The 12,431-nt window shown below is 42.5% G+C and overlaps 1 protein-coding gene across 2 annotated transcripts in view; it reads left to right on the plus strand.

The window, feature by feature from the left end:
- PHF20 (PHD finger protein 20) overlaps positions 1-12,431 on the plus strand; it is a 2,392,123-nt gene that overhangs the window by 37,790 nt on the left and 2,341,902 nt on the right. The window lies entirely within an intron of this gene.

The following is a 12,431-nucleotide window of genomic DNA, read 5'->3' on the forward strand; positions in this document are numbered from 1 at the left end:
CATACTAGGCCTGACAACATTTCAGATAGTGCTGAGGGAGTGTGGGGAGGAAAAAACCCAGTAAGGGGAGGGGGAGGAGACATACGAGGTTGCTATCATACTAGGTCCAGGGACAATTCTGATAGAGTAAGTGCATAGAAGAAAGTAAGGAGAGGAGATGGGAAAAGGGAGAAGGGAAAGGAGTAGAGATAGAGAACAGAGTTAGCAGTCAAGAGTGGAGAAGCAAGGGGAGAGTGAATACAATTGCCAAAGTCAGTAGTAACACATAATGCTGCAAGCCAGGATACAAGATGACGAGGGGAACAGCATTATTCAGGGCCACAATGAGTACAAGATGCAAAGGGAGTCCAGCATGAGAGATAAGAAGGGGTGACGCACCGTGAATGAATGAAGTCCATAACCGTTAAATCCAGCATTGGCCACAAGACGGTGATGCTGAAACCAGAATTTATCAGGACAGACTCCTGCAGAAGTAGGCTTGAGGTGGGTGAGGGGGGAAGCAGGGTAGAAGAATCGAGCAAAACGGGCAACACCTGTGTGCGAGAATGGTGGGGCACAAGGGAACATCACGGGGGGAACAGAGGGGGTGGGGATGGCCTGTGGGGACAGGGAGTAACACGTTGGTGCATTCTTACCTGCTGTCTGAACAGGGGGTCGGGCCCTGGGTCCTCCTGGTCCGAACAGGAATTGCCCTTTTCTTCGTCTGCCCTTTGCTTCGGATGCCCGGGCGAGAGACGCCCTTGATCTAATAGTTAAGAGCAGGAAGGAAGAGGCAGGGCTAAGAAGGTGGGCTGGGCTTAGGCCAGGTGACCTAGATCCACTTGCACCTGCTCCCCATCTGCAAAGGAAAAGAGGCTAGAGGGCTCCTTAAGTGGTGAAAAAGAGCGGCAGGCAGGAAGGCACCATGTGGGCGGGGCTTGCTAAGTGGTGAAAAAGAGCAGGAAGGCACCAGGTGGGCGGGGCTCCCTAAGTGGTGAAAAAGAGCGGCAGGCAGGAAGGCACCAGGTGGGCGGGGCTTAGGCCAGGTGACCTAGATCCACTTGCACCTGCTCCCCATCTGCAAAGGAAAAGAGGCTGGAGGGCTCCTTAAGTAGGGGAAGAGCGGCAAGCAGGAAAGCACCAGGTGGGCGGGGCTTGCTGAGTGGTGAAAAAGAGCGGCAGGCAGGAAGGCACCAGATGGGCAGGGCTTAGGCCTGGTGACCTAGATACACTTGCACCTGCTCCCCATCACCAAATTATTATTCGTTGCTGATTTGCGCACCTCTTTAAATTCACAAACGCCTCCTCCACATGCACATGTGAATCAAACCAAATATTAATATCTCCAATTTCAGCCGGGGTCAAAATAATCAAGCAACTCATTTGTAGGAACCCGCCAAACAAATCCAGTAAGGTAGCCCAGGCAGCGGCAGAAGAGTTTATCCAGCTGTAGAGAAAATGACTAACAAACTGGCAAAGTATAGTATCGTCCTCCCCAAACTGTGGTCCATGAATACCAATTTCACAGGATAATGTTTAATACAATTAGCCATATACAGTAAAGAGAATAACATACATTTAGTAGATTACATTTACGAAGAAATTCCTAACAGAATATCCTCTGACCTTGAGGGGTAGTGCATTGCAGAAACATGATATGCCTGTACAATTCTACTCTGCCTATCCTTATGAAACAATCTCTGCCTGCGGCAGATCTGACGTAATTGGCCCTGTAGGGCGGGATTTCTGCCCACAACCCTCCATCCCAGATGGGGATGTGTGGAGTGGGTAGGAATCAACCGTCTTATTTTGTGATGAAAGGTGCCTCAGGAGTTTTGGCCTAGTGCTCAGACAGTCCTCCCGAGTGTTTGCACCTCTTGACCGAATTTCCAACACTACATCCAGGAAATGTTGTGGAATTGTGTAGGACTCGGAGAGACTCACTCTAAAGCATTACTCAAACATATGAAACTGACACTTGAATGTAGTAAGTTAATATATTTAATATCACATCTGTTTCCTACAGGCTTTACTTCTCACTGCACCTGCTATGGCTGCAGCAATTATAACGTAGCATATTGCCATGCATATGAAGAGCACTGTTGCATAAGCTAAGAGCATGATTTACATTTGCTAAGGAATAAGTACAATTAATCCATTTAAGATACCAGCTTGGGCAACATAAAGTTTATTATGTTGGTCTACACTAAGCTATGGTATGATCGGGAGTGGTGTAACATAATAAGAAACGCCTTCGGTCTCAGAAAAATGCATACAGTTCGACTTCCACATTTAAACTCACGCTTTCAGGGCTTGCTGGGCTGCATGCAAATTGACCAAGGCTTCCTGTCAATCGGGCCTGCTCGTGCCTCTGCTTGGGGACCTGTGATGGATGTATCTTCCCAGCCCTCCCCGATTTCTTCTGCTGCGCTGTGTGTGTGGTTACACCGTCAGCCTGAGCTTTTTATATTAAAGCAGGACTTGGTCTACCTATAATGGGTGCGTCATTTCCAACACCTGGGCCGTTAAAATGTAGAGCTTGATGCTGCTCCTGTGCTTTGCTTCGTGTTGGACACATGATGTACCTATGCGCAACATTAAGAGACAGTTGCTGTCTTTGACTCTTGGCTGTTTCCCTTAGAGTGACTGGGGCTTCTGCTTGGGGAACAATCAAAGCGTGTTATTCGCTCCTACACAACTTCAAACCCCATTAAAGTTTCTAAAGAGGTGAAGAGCGACACTTGTCTGTACACATATTCAACCGTCCGTGCGTATTCTGGGGTCATGCTTCCTGTCCTTGGCTGCTTATCAGCGAAGCAGGATCTCTTGAATTTGCTACGAGCCCGTCTAAGACAGGAAGTTGCCACTTGTGGTTGGCTTTCTTTTAAAATGGGGAAGCTCATCGTTTTTTGCTGAAGCTAAACGGCAAGTGTCTGTGTGTTTGTAGATTGCAGGCACATGCGTTATTTAGTCAAGGAACTTATGTTATCAGAGGCCTGTGTCTGTTCCTGTCCCTTGAAAGCTACTTTTGCATTGTGTGCGAGTGCGTGCTTTGTGCTCAACAAACATCAACAAACATCTGTAGCTACTTGTTGTGTTGCTAAAAGTTGCCTGATCTGAGTCAGCTTGTCTTAATAAAACTAATTAATCTGTGACAGATTGGTCCACCATACATAGCCAATCCTGGCCGTGCGACTAGTGCCCCTGTAACACATATTGCAGTTCTGAAACAGCAGTGCCCTGCCCACATAAATGACATGTCACACATTGCTTGGTGCTTTTACTTCCGAGCAGAGATTACCATCACTGCCGCGCAGGCCTTTGATTTTTCTACCATCTAATCACATTTACTCCTGTCTTTGCTACATCATCCCCCTAAACATGGCTACAGTGATGCACTACATGTTACAGCCGCAAGATCATTGCTTATGTGAAATAGTAAAATGCTGTCTGTTTCAACAGTTGCCCCCCTTTGTGCTATCTAGGACAATTTTACACATTTCATTTTTCTCTTACATCATTTGGTACTTCATTTTCTACCGCTGCCTGCACAGGTCATTCTAACACAAATTACTAAGGGCCTCATTGCGAGTTTAGTGGTATTCTGGTGTTAAATCTACAGCCACACTCAAATGCCATTGCTTGATCCTGTGAGTTTGCATAGCTCTCCATTCACATGCTTTAGATAGGCGTCACCTGCCTTGCAATCAGCTGACTACGCCACCAGGCCTCCTTTACTCACATTCACTTCAAAGGACGGTTACCCGCCAACAACAAAATATGGCGTTATCACCCGCCTTGGCCACACAAAAGTTTGGGAGCTATGCAAGTGCTGTTAGTCCCCATTCATAGGACTCCATTGGTGATTTTTGACTTAATTACCACAGGCGGAATTTCCAAGTTGTAATACCGCTGATTTTTGGAGGAAAAGTGGAGGATTCCCCCCCCCCCCCCCGCATCAAGCTGCCCTCATCTGTGAAATGCACTGCAGGATGGGGGATTTTTCTCCAATCTCCCAGCAGGTTCTGGGTCCTAATGTTATACGGCTGTGCTCAGAGCTAGTGACCCACGCTGCCTTCACTGTGCCTTCACTGCTCGTGCCCTTATCTATGGGCTGCGCAGCAGGAGGAAAGGAGATCTTTCTCAGAGCTCCACCCAGCAGATTCACGGTCCTAGTGCCCTCCAGGTATGCACCGATCAGGTGTTAGGCTATGTCTGGTATCTCGTACATTTCCAGCCTCCGCTCGTTTTCAGCTGTCTTCGTACCCGCTCGGCCTTAATAGAAATAGACTGAAACAACTGCAGACTGAGCTGCGATCATCCATGCCAGCAGCTTTCACAGAGGGTCCGCAGCCAGAGAGCATGTTAAAATAGGATGGTTTTGAAACGCAGTCCCATGTATTTTTCTGACAAATGTTTTTATTAGGACTAAAAGCCTCTGAATGTAATGGAAACAAGGATTGCCAATTGCATCATGAAATAAGGACTTAGTCTCTGAATATAAAGACACAAATGTGTACATTATCAAACCTGTATTTTCTGTTTTGCATCATAAAAGTAGGACTACAAGTCTTGACTAAGTCTCTGAAAGTAAAGAAAACACGTATTAGCAAGGGCAATTACAGCTCAAAATTACTTCTAAAAGCCTGTGAATGCAAAGTGAAAAAGCTTTGCTTTACAACACTTGTATTTTTCTGTTTTCCACCATAAAATTAAAAAAAGTCTCCAAATGTAAAGAAAACAAGCAGGGTAAAAGTCAACAGCTTTTGATTTTTGGTTGACATGGGATAGGTATTTGACAGGCACTACCATAATGGTACTACCTGGTAAATCCGGCGCCAAGATGGTAACATCTGGACAATGGTGCAGGTACCTGGGCATATGGTAGCAGTGCCATGCAAATGCCTATCTAATACCCATACACAAGCTAAAACTATTGGCTTTGCCAATGCTTGTTTTGAGATGGTGACATCATCTCAACATGCGCTGTAATGTGACAAAGCACTTTAATAAAGTCCCTATAGCTAGTAATTTAATCTGCCACAGAGGGGATGTGTGCGAAAGGGACACCTGTGTTTTCATTGCAGTAGAACACTGTCAACCCAGTGACATCCTTGTTCAAATCAATGTATACACAGAGGCGCAAATGGGAGTTGTGTCGAGTCTATATCTTTATCTTTTTCAAAAGTATGTTGCAATGCCCAGTTTAGGCTTAATCAAGCCCCACTTGGATATCTGCATTGCGCAAAGCATTATAATCCGAGGGGATGACCGATTTAAACGGCACATTTAGTCTTCTAATTTGAATTCTCGTAAATGGTAATAGCATCATGATGCACAACTTCACTTTCTAGAATGTATGCCTGTTTAAGAATGTTATTCAGCGTTTCATGGTATTTGATGTATGTACAGTACGGAAACTCCATATCAAATCTTGATCAGCCTTTTTGGAATCCATAAAATCAGGCGGTAACCGAATGCAGCAGTTTACGTAACTTAACACTGTACCATGATAGAAAGAACTATTGATTTTATGTATGTGACTGGCAAAAAAAATAATCTGCCTTTTTAAACAAGAGTACTCAACGGTAATCCTTTTTATCAACACCCGAATGCAGGCTAATAGAAAGTACAGCATGAAATCTGCTTGCCAGTTGCACCACACCTGATTAATCTGTTTGAGGCTTTCAAATCCACATAGGATCCTTAGAACGGGTGAGGTAGCTGCTGTACTAGTTACATTGCTGAACAACTTGCACATCACATTTCTACACTTTGAAATGTGGATCGTGGTCAGTGACCAATTAACCATTCCCCAAACCCAACCATGAGGCACTGCAGAGGCCTACTGGTCCAACAATCCTTTCTGGTTGTCACCGCACGAGGTGCCAGAGTGAACAAAGCAAATGTACTAGTGCGGACTCTGCCCATGCGGGACACAGCAACCTATTTCTGCATAGAGCGTACACTCGCAGTGAAGCTGCATATGCTGAGCAGCTACTGTTTGCTTAAAGGGGAAGTTCACTCAGAAATGTTATTGGCTCAATCGATTGGGCATGTATTTCTGAGCATACATCGATCAATCTTAAACAAAAATTCCAATGCATCTTACCTTTGTTTTTTTTTTCATATTTACACATGCGGAAATCACGGGTCGGTTTCTGCGATCTTATGCTAAACTTCAAGTGCCGTTGCAGCATTAACTAAATTCACCCGCCCCTAAAGCTGACTTCATTAGTCAAAACTATGCTTCACCTATTCTCATGACGATTGCGGGCAGCGTAGCCAAACGTACCCCGTCATCAACCATGTCATAACATTACCCAGTGCAGAACCAGGAACATAAACAAACATCCACACACAGCACAAAAAGTTTTGTTTCTTTTCACAAAAAGGAAAGAATAACGTATATTTTGAAGAAAACAGCAATATTCGGGTATGTAACAAGTACTTTTATTTTTGTCATAACGATCGAAATAGAAGATTATGTCCATGAATACATTGCTAACTTTAGGGGCCGGTGTAGGACTGCGAACACGCTTCACTGCTTAGCGTGTACTTTCTTTTAAGAGGCATAACAAAGTTGGTGCCGGCACGATAGGAACAAGGTATGGATCACACAACTCAATCAATGTCATTTTTAAATCCATTCCCTGCCTTGCTAGTATTACTATCACAATATTTTAAGGATTGAACTGCCTAAATGGGATAGTGTGATCAACTGGGCTGTCATTGAATTCCGCTCATCAATTGTAGCGTCTCTGCTATGGACAAATGTGCAGGATTTGACTGTGAGGGGACTCAACCTTACCATATGTAACATAAGTGATGGGGAAAAAATATCAACTATCTACACAGGCTATTAGCACCAACTTGTATTTGAGAGAACCGCTGGCATCAGTGGATAATGGCCCTGAGTCACACCAGTTTAAATCCAAGGTAATCTCATGTAATTTTAAGATTACTCATACCACGTGTAATTAACAAAAATATTTTCTTTTTATTTTTATTGTTCAGACAACACATGCCTAAAATAAAAAGGGCATTCAAGCGCCTAGATCTAAAAAACAAACTGTGCTAGTCACTTACAATCTAACTGGTGTAAACCCACCAGGCCTTTCGAGATGCCAGATTACATGGAGAAAGGTAACGGGAAAAACAGTGTGTATTACTGCAAGTATGGACACATATAATTTCAGGGAAGAGTCAAATATATTGGAGTCTCCCAACTGTAATGTATGCCTCAAAGGTTTTTTGACCAGAGCAGGTGATCTAGTTCTGTTTTTGATTCTTAACCACTCTGTTCTAATTTACCTATGTTGGTGTAGGGTAACTGCGAGTTGCTTGATACGCGCCAGCTGCCCTTTTGCAATTTACTGAAAGTGAGAGATAGGAATCAAGAAAGTGAAAAAGTTCCTATTAGCAAGTCGACATATGTTTCGGCCTTTCTGACTCATACGGAACTCTCTCTGGTGCCGTTGGTTCTGATGGTAATAGTGGCCGTCTTCAGGACAGAGACAATTTTGTTGTTTTCAGTAATAGATACTTTCCCATTAATAGAACATCTAAAATGGAATACATAAAAAAGGTGTTTTACTAAGAGCATTTTATCAGCCAAAACTAAAAACGGTGGTAACTGACAGTGTTGAAACCGTAGTTTCTTGGACTAACCTGAGTGTTTCTCAATTTCTTTGGGACGTGTATGGTAACTTTAATCGGCATTTTCATCCGGCTCCTAAACGGATGCCGCGCATTGTTTATTTTCATGCACTGTATCTGTAAAAATACATACAGTCATCAATAAGGCGCCAGTATTGGCTATGCGCTACTTAGTCACTTGAATATGTGTCAGTTAGTAACACTAACTGGTTAAAAATACCTTTAGTGGTTAAACTTGTGACGAACTGGTGAAGACAAGAAACTCCACTCAGATTAGCTCACGGTGGTGCTGTATTCGTACTGCAGGCACTTTCATCTGTTAGTATGAAGTAACAGAATCGGTCAGGGCTCATTACACTAAGTAAATTCTAATTCTTAATTTGTTTCTATTTAATTAGTGATTTTCCATCCATATAAAGTGCCAGAACCTATCATAATTATGCACACATTCTGCTTAAAGTTGCATTAATCTTGTTGAGCCATTTGAATTACGCAACATGGCATTTAAAGCTACGTACAAAACATGGGTAGAGCACCAAAATGTGTTCTTACTCATGTTTATAAGGAGTCGTGGATGACAGCTATTGAGTTGTTGCGTGCTAAATAAATATACGCAGATCAGGTAACCCAGTGACTTATGGGCTGTGAAGTCTATCACTTGTTTTCAAGGCATCACGATTGATTACCAAAACCCCGAATTACAGCTATGGACGTGCTACGAGGTAGATGCATATATAATAGCCCACTGCCTTCATAATTCTGAAGAGTCACATGCAGTGACTTGCTAAGCCAGTGATTCCACGCGTTGTCAAATAAGCGGATGGAATTATTTAAATAACTTGTGCCAAATGCACCATTGTATCGTATCATAACTCACCTACAGCAAGGGGCCAGTCAAGTTCCTTGCTGTAGGTGATTATGACGTTCCTTTAAATAACACACTTAGCCGGCAAGAAATGTTTCCCGGTGTAACAGCAGACTCCTGATTTACTCGAGCGCAAGGAACTTGACTGGCCCCTTGCTGTAGGTGAGTTATGATACGATACAACGGTGCATTTGGCACAAGTTATTTAAATAATTCCATCCGCTTATTTGACAACGCGTGGAATCACTGGCTTAGCAAGTCACTGCATGAGACTCTTCAGAATTATGAAGGCAGTGGGCTATTATATATGCATCTACCTCGTAGCACGTCCATAGCTGTAATTCGGGGTTTTGGTAATCAATCGTGATGCCTTGAAAACACGTGATAGACTTCAGAGCCCATAAGTCACTGGGTTACCTGATCTGCGTATATTTATTTAGCACGCAACAACTCAATAGCTGTCATCCACGACTCCTTATAAACATGAGTAAGAACACATTTTGGTGCTCTACCCATGTTTTGTACGTAGCTTTAAATGCCATGTTGCGTAATTCAAATGGCTCAACAAGATTAATGCAACTTTAAGCAGAACGTGTGCATAATTATGATAGGTTCTGGCACTTTATATGGATGGAAAATCACTAATTAAATAGAAACAAATTAAGAATTAGAATTTACTTACTGTAATGAGCCCTGACCGATTCTGTTACTTCCTACAGCTGCTGCTCATCCATACTAACAGATGAAAGTGTCTGCAGTATGAATGCAGCACTACCGTGAACTAAGCTGAGTGGAGTTTCCTGTCTTCACCAGTTTGTCACAAGTTTAACCACTAAAGGTATTTTTAACCAGTTAGTGTTACTAACTGACAAAAATTCAAGTGACTAAGTAGTGCATAGCCAATACTGGCGCCTTTTTGATGACTGTATGTATTTTTACAGATACAGTGCATGAAAATAAACTGAATGCGTGGCTTCCGTTTAGGAGCCGGATGAAAATGCCGATTAAAGTTACCATACACGTCCCAAAGAAATTGAGAAACACTCAGGTTAGTCCAAGAAACTACGGTTTCAACACTGTCAGTTACCACCGTTTTTAGTTTTGGCTGATAAAATGCTCTTAGTAAAACACCTTTTTTATGTATTCTATTTTAGATGTTCTATTAATGGGAAAGTATCTACTACTGAAAACAGCAAAATTGTCTCTGTCCTGAAGACGGCCACTATTACCATCAGAACCAACGGCACCAGAGAGAGTTCCGTATGAGTCAGAAAGGCCGAAACATATGTCGACTTGCTAATAGGAACTTTTTCACTTTCTTGATTCCTATCTCTCACTTTCAATAAATTGCAAAAGGGCAGCTGGCGCGTATCAAGCAACTCGCAGTTAACCTACACCAACATAGGTAAATTAGAACAGAGTGGTTAAGAATCAAAACACAGAACTAGATCACCCGCTCTGGTCAAAAAAACCTTTGAGGCATACATTACAGTTGGGAGACTCCAATATATTTGACTCTTCCCTGAAATTATATGTGTCCATGCTTGCAGTAATACACACTGTTTTTCCTGTTACCTTTCTCCATGTAATCTGGCATCTCGAAAGGCCTGGTGGGTTTACACCAGTTAGATTGTAAGTGACTAGCACAGTTTGTTTTTTAGATATAGGCGCTTGAATGCCCTTTTTATTTTAGGCATGTGTTGTCTTAACAATAAAAATAAAAAGAAAATATTTTTGTTAATTACGCGTGGTATGAGTAATCTTAAAATTACATGAGATTACCTTGGATTTAACCTGGTGTGACTCAGGGTCTTAAGGTAGGAGAAGGCGACCTATTATCCTTTGCTTTCAGCGTATCAGTCTCCCATTGATAGTGTCGTCCCCCCGATAACAAAAAACTGGGAGTACCCAATTTTGAAATACTATCAGTGGATAATGGGCAGACCAATACTATACAACACTGCTCTTGTTTGTAGTAGGTGAATCAATGTGCTGTGAGGCACAAACAAAGAGACGCTTATGCTCCGAATACTACTTGACCTTCGCAGCATGAGGGGGGAATGAAATGGCTTAGCTGGAATACCCGCGGTTTCCGATCCTTTCTTGCTAATCCTATTGGTGTTGCATGTATTAGAGATTGTGATATTGCTACACGAGTCCTGGGCTAGGAAAGTTTTCTTGATTGATGGCTATAATATCCTATATACAGCAGATAAATGTGGTGATAGGGGTAGATTGAGCGGGGGTCTTGCAATTGGGGCTCTGGCTAAATACACCCTGATGCAATACCTCATGGCTAGTGCGTCACCCTACGTTATGGCTGCTATATTGTCATTTGCGGGGCGCCAGCTCCTTATTAATATGTATGATCCTCCGGGTGGGGCAAAGACCAGGGGAATTATTGCGACTATTGAAGACACCTTATTACTTTTGCATGATGCCTGCCCTAGGGGTAGGATCATGAGGGCTGGCGACTTGAACGCCCCGGGATTGATGCAGGAGCTTAAAATCAAGACTATTATGAGATGGATGAGTTATGTAGCGGAGCTGAATTCCAGCTTGCATACTGCTATTATGTGGCGGAATCTGGCTTGGACTCAGGATCACACCTGCCTTAATACCAAGGAGCCCAATTATGGGAGTTCGAAAGGCACTTGGTCTAATGGATCTAGAATCTTACTTGTCTTGATCATGTGTTCTTGGAAAAAGTCAATGCTGACCATTGTGGGGCTTTAACTGTCATTTTCAATAATGCTAGTGACCATGCAACTTTGGGCTGGTCTTACATTATACCATTTATCCAACCTCTTAAATGTATGTAGGCCTCGGTTTCAGTCAATGTGCAGGTCAATCGTATTGTGTTGAATGGTAACAATGTGGTGGCAATTAGCAATTACTTCAAATCCAGCCATCCCGCACTTACGAATTGGCTACTGGAACAAGGCTGGGATGTTTCAAAGGTCATTTTCTTTTTTTTTTTTTTTTTTTTGGGTGAACATCTACATTTGTCTCGTCAGACATAAATCGAATCATTTTGATATCTTGGTTCATCAAAAGAAAAAATCTATCAAACTTTTAATTCTATTAAGAAATTGGATACTTCTAGCCCTACAGAGAAAAAGAGGTTGCTGGCCCACTTATCCACCTAGTATAAGATCTGGTGTCGGCACCATAGATTTTCAAAGAATAATGCTGCCTGGTAAGGGCTTTTTTCAATCCTAGAAATAATGACGATAGGAAGTTTTGGTCATTGTTTAGAACTTTTTAATGGCACTAGTGGTAACAAGAAAAATCAACGTAGTAAGCTGGACCAATGCTATATCAGCATTATATAATAAACCTGAATCTAGTCAGATCTCAGTCCCTTATCTTTCAGATGCTAAGTTTTTTAAGGGATTTTGAGAGGGATGATATTGTGACTATTATTAAGGCTTTAAATAGCCCTAGAGCCCCAGGTCCGGATATGATGGCAAACGTAATATTTAAAGCCAACCCAGACTTCTGGGCGCAGCAGTCCTGTCTATTATACCTACGAATTCTCAGAACTGGGCAAATACCTCCTAGCTGGCGTCAATCTATCCATATCCCTGCATTTAAAAAGGGTGATTGTACAAATCCCCATGACTGCAGGCTACTAGCTATGCTTGATATTAGCTCAAAAGTATTTGCAATTATATAGCAAAAATAACTGTCAAATTGGACTATTACAAGAAATTTGCTGTCCCCATTTCAAACCGTGTTCTGTAAATCGCATGGCAATCTGCAGAATCTCCGAACCATGCAAACCATCATTAATCAATCCATGGAGGAAACCTATGGTAACTTGTAAGTCTGCTTTGTGGAATTTTCACAAGCTTTTGATTCTGTGGAACATGCCAGGTTATGGTCTAATTTGATTGATTGGGGTATTGATTGCAGACTTTTATAT

This window comes from Ambystoma mexicanum, chromosome 3p (assembly GCF_040938575.1).
Source record: "Ambystoma mexicanum isolate Mex_15411 chromosome 3p, UKY_AmexF1_1, whole genome shotgun sequence".
NCBI lineage: Eukaryota > Metazoa > Chordata > Amphibia > Caudata > Ambystomatidae > Ambystoma > Ambystoma mexicanum.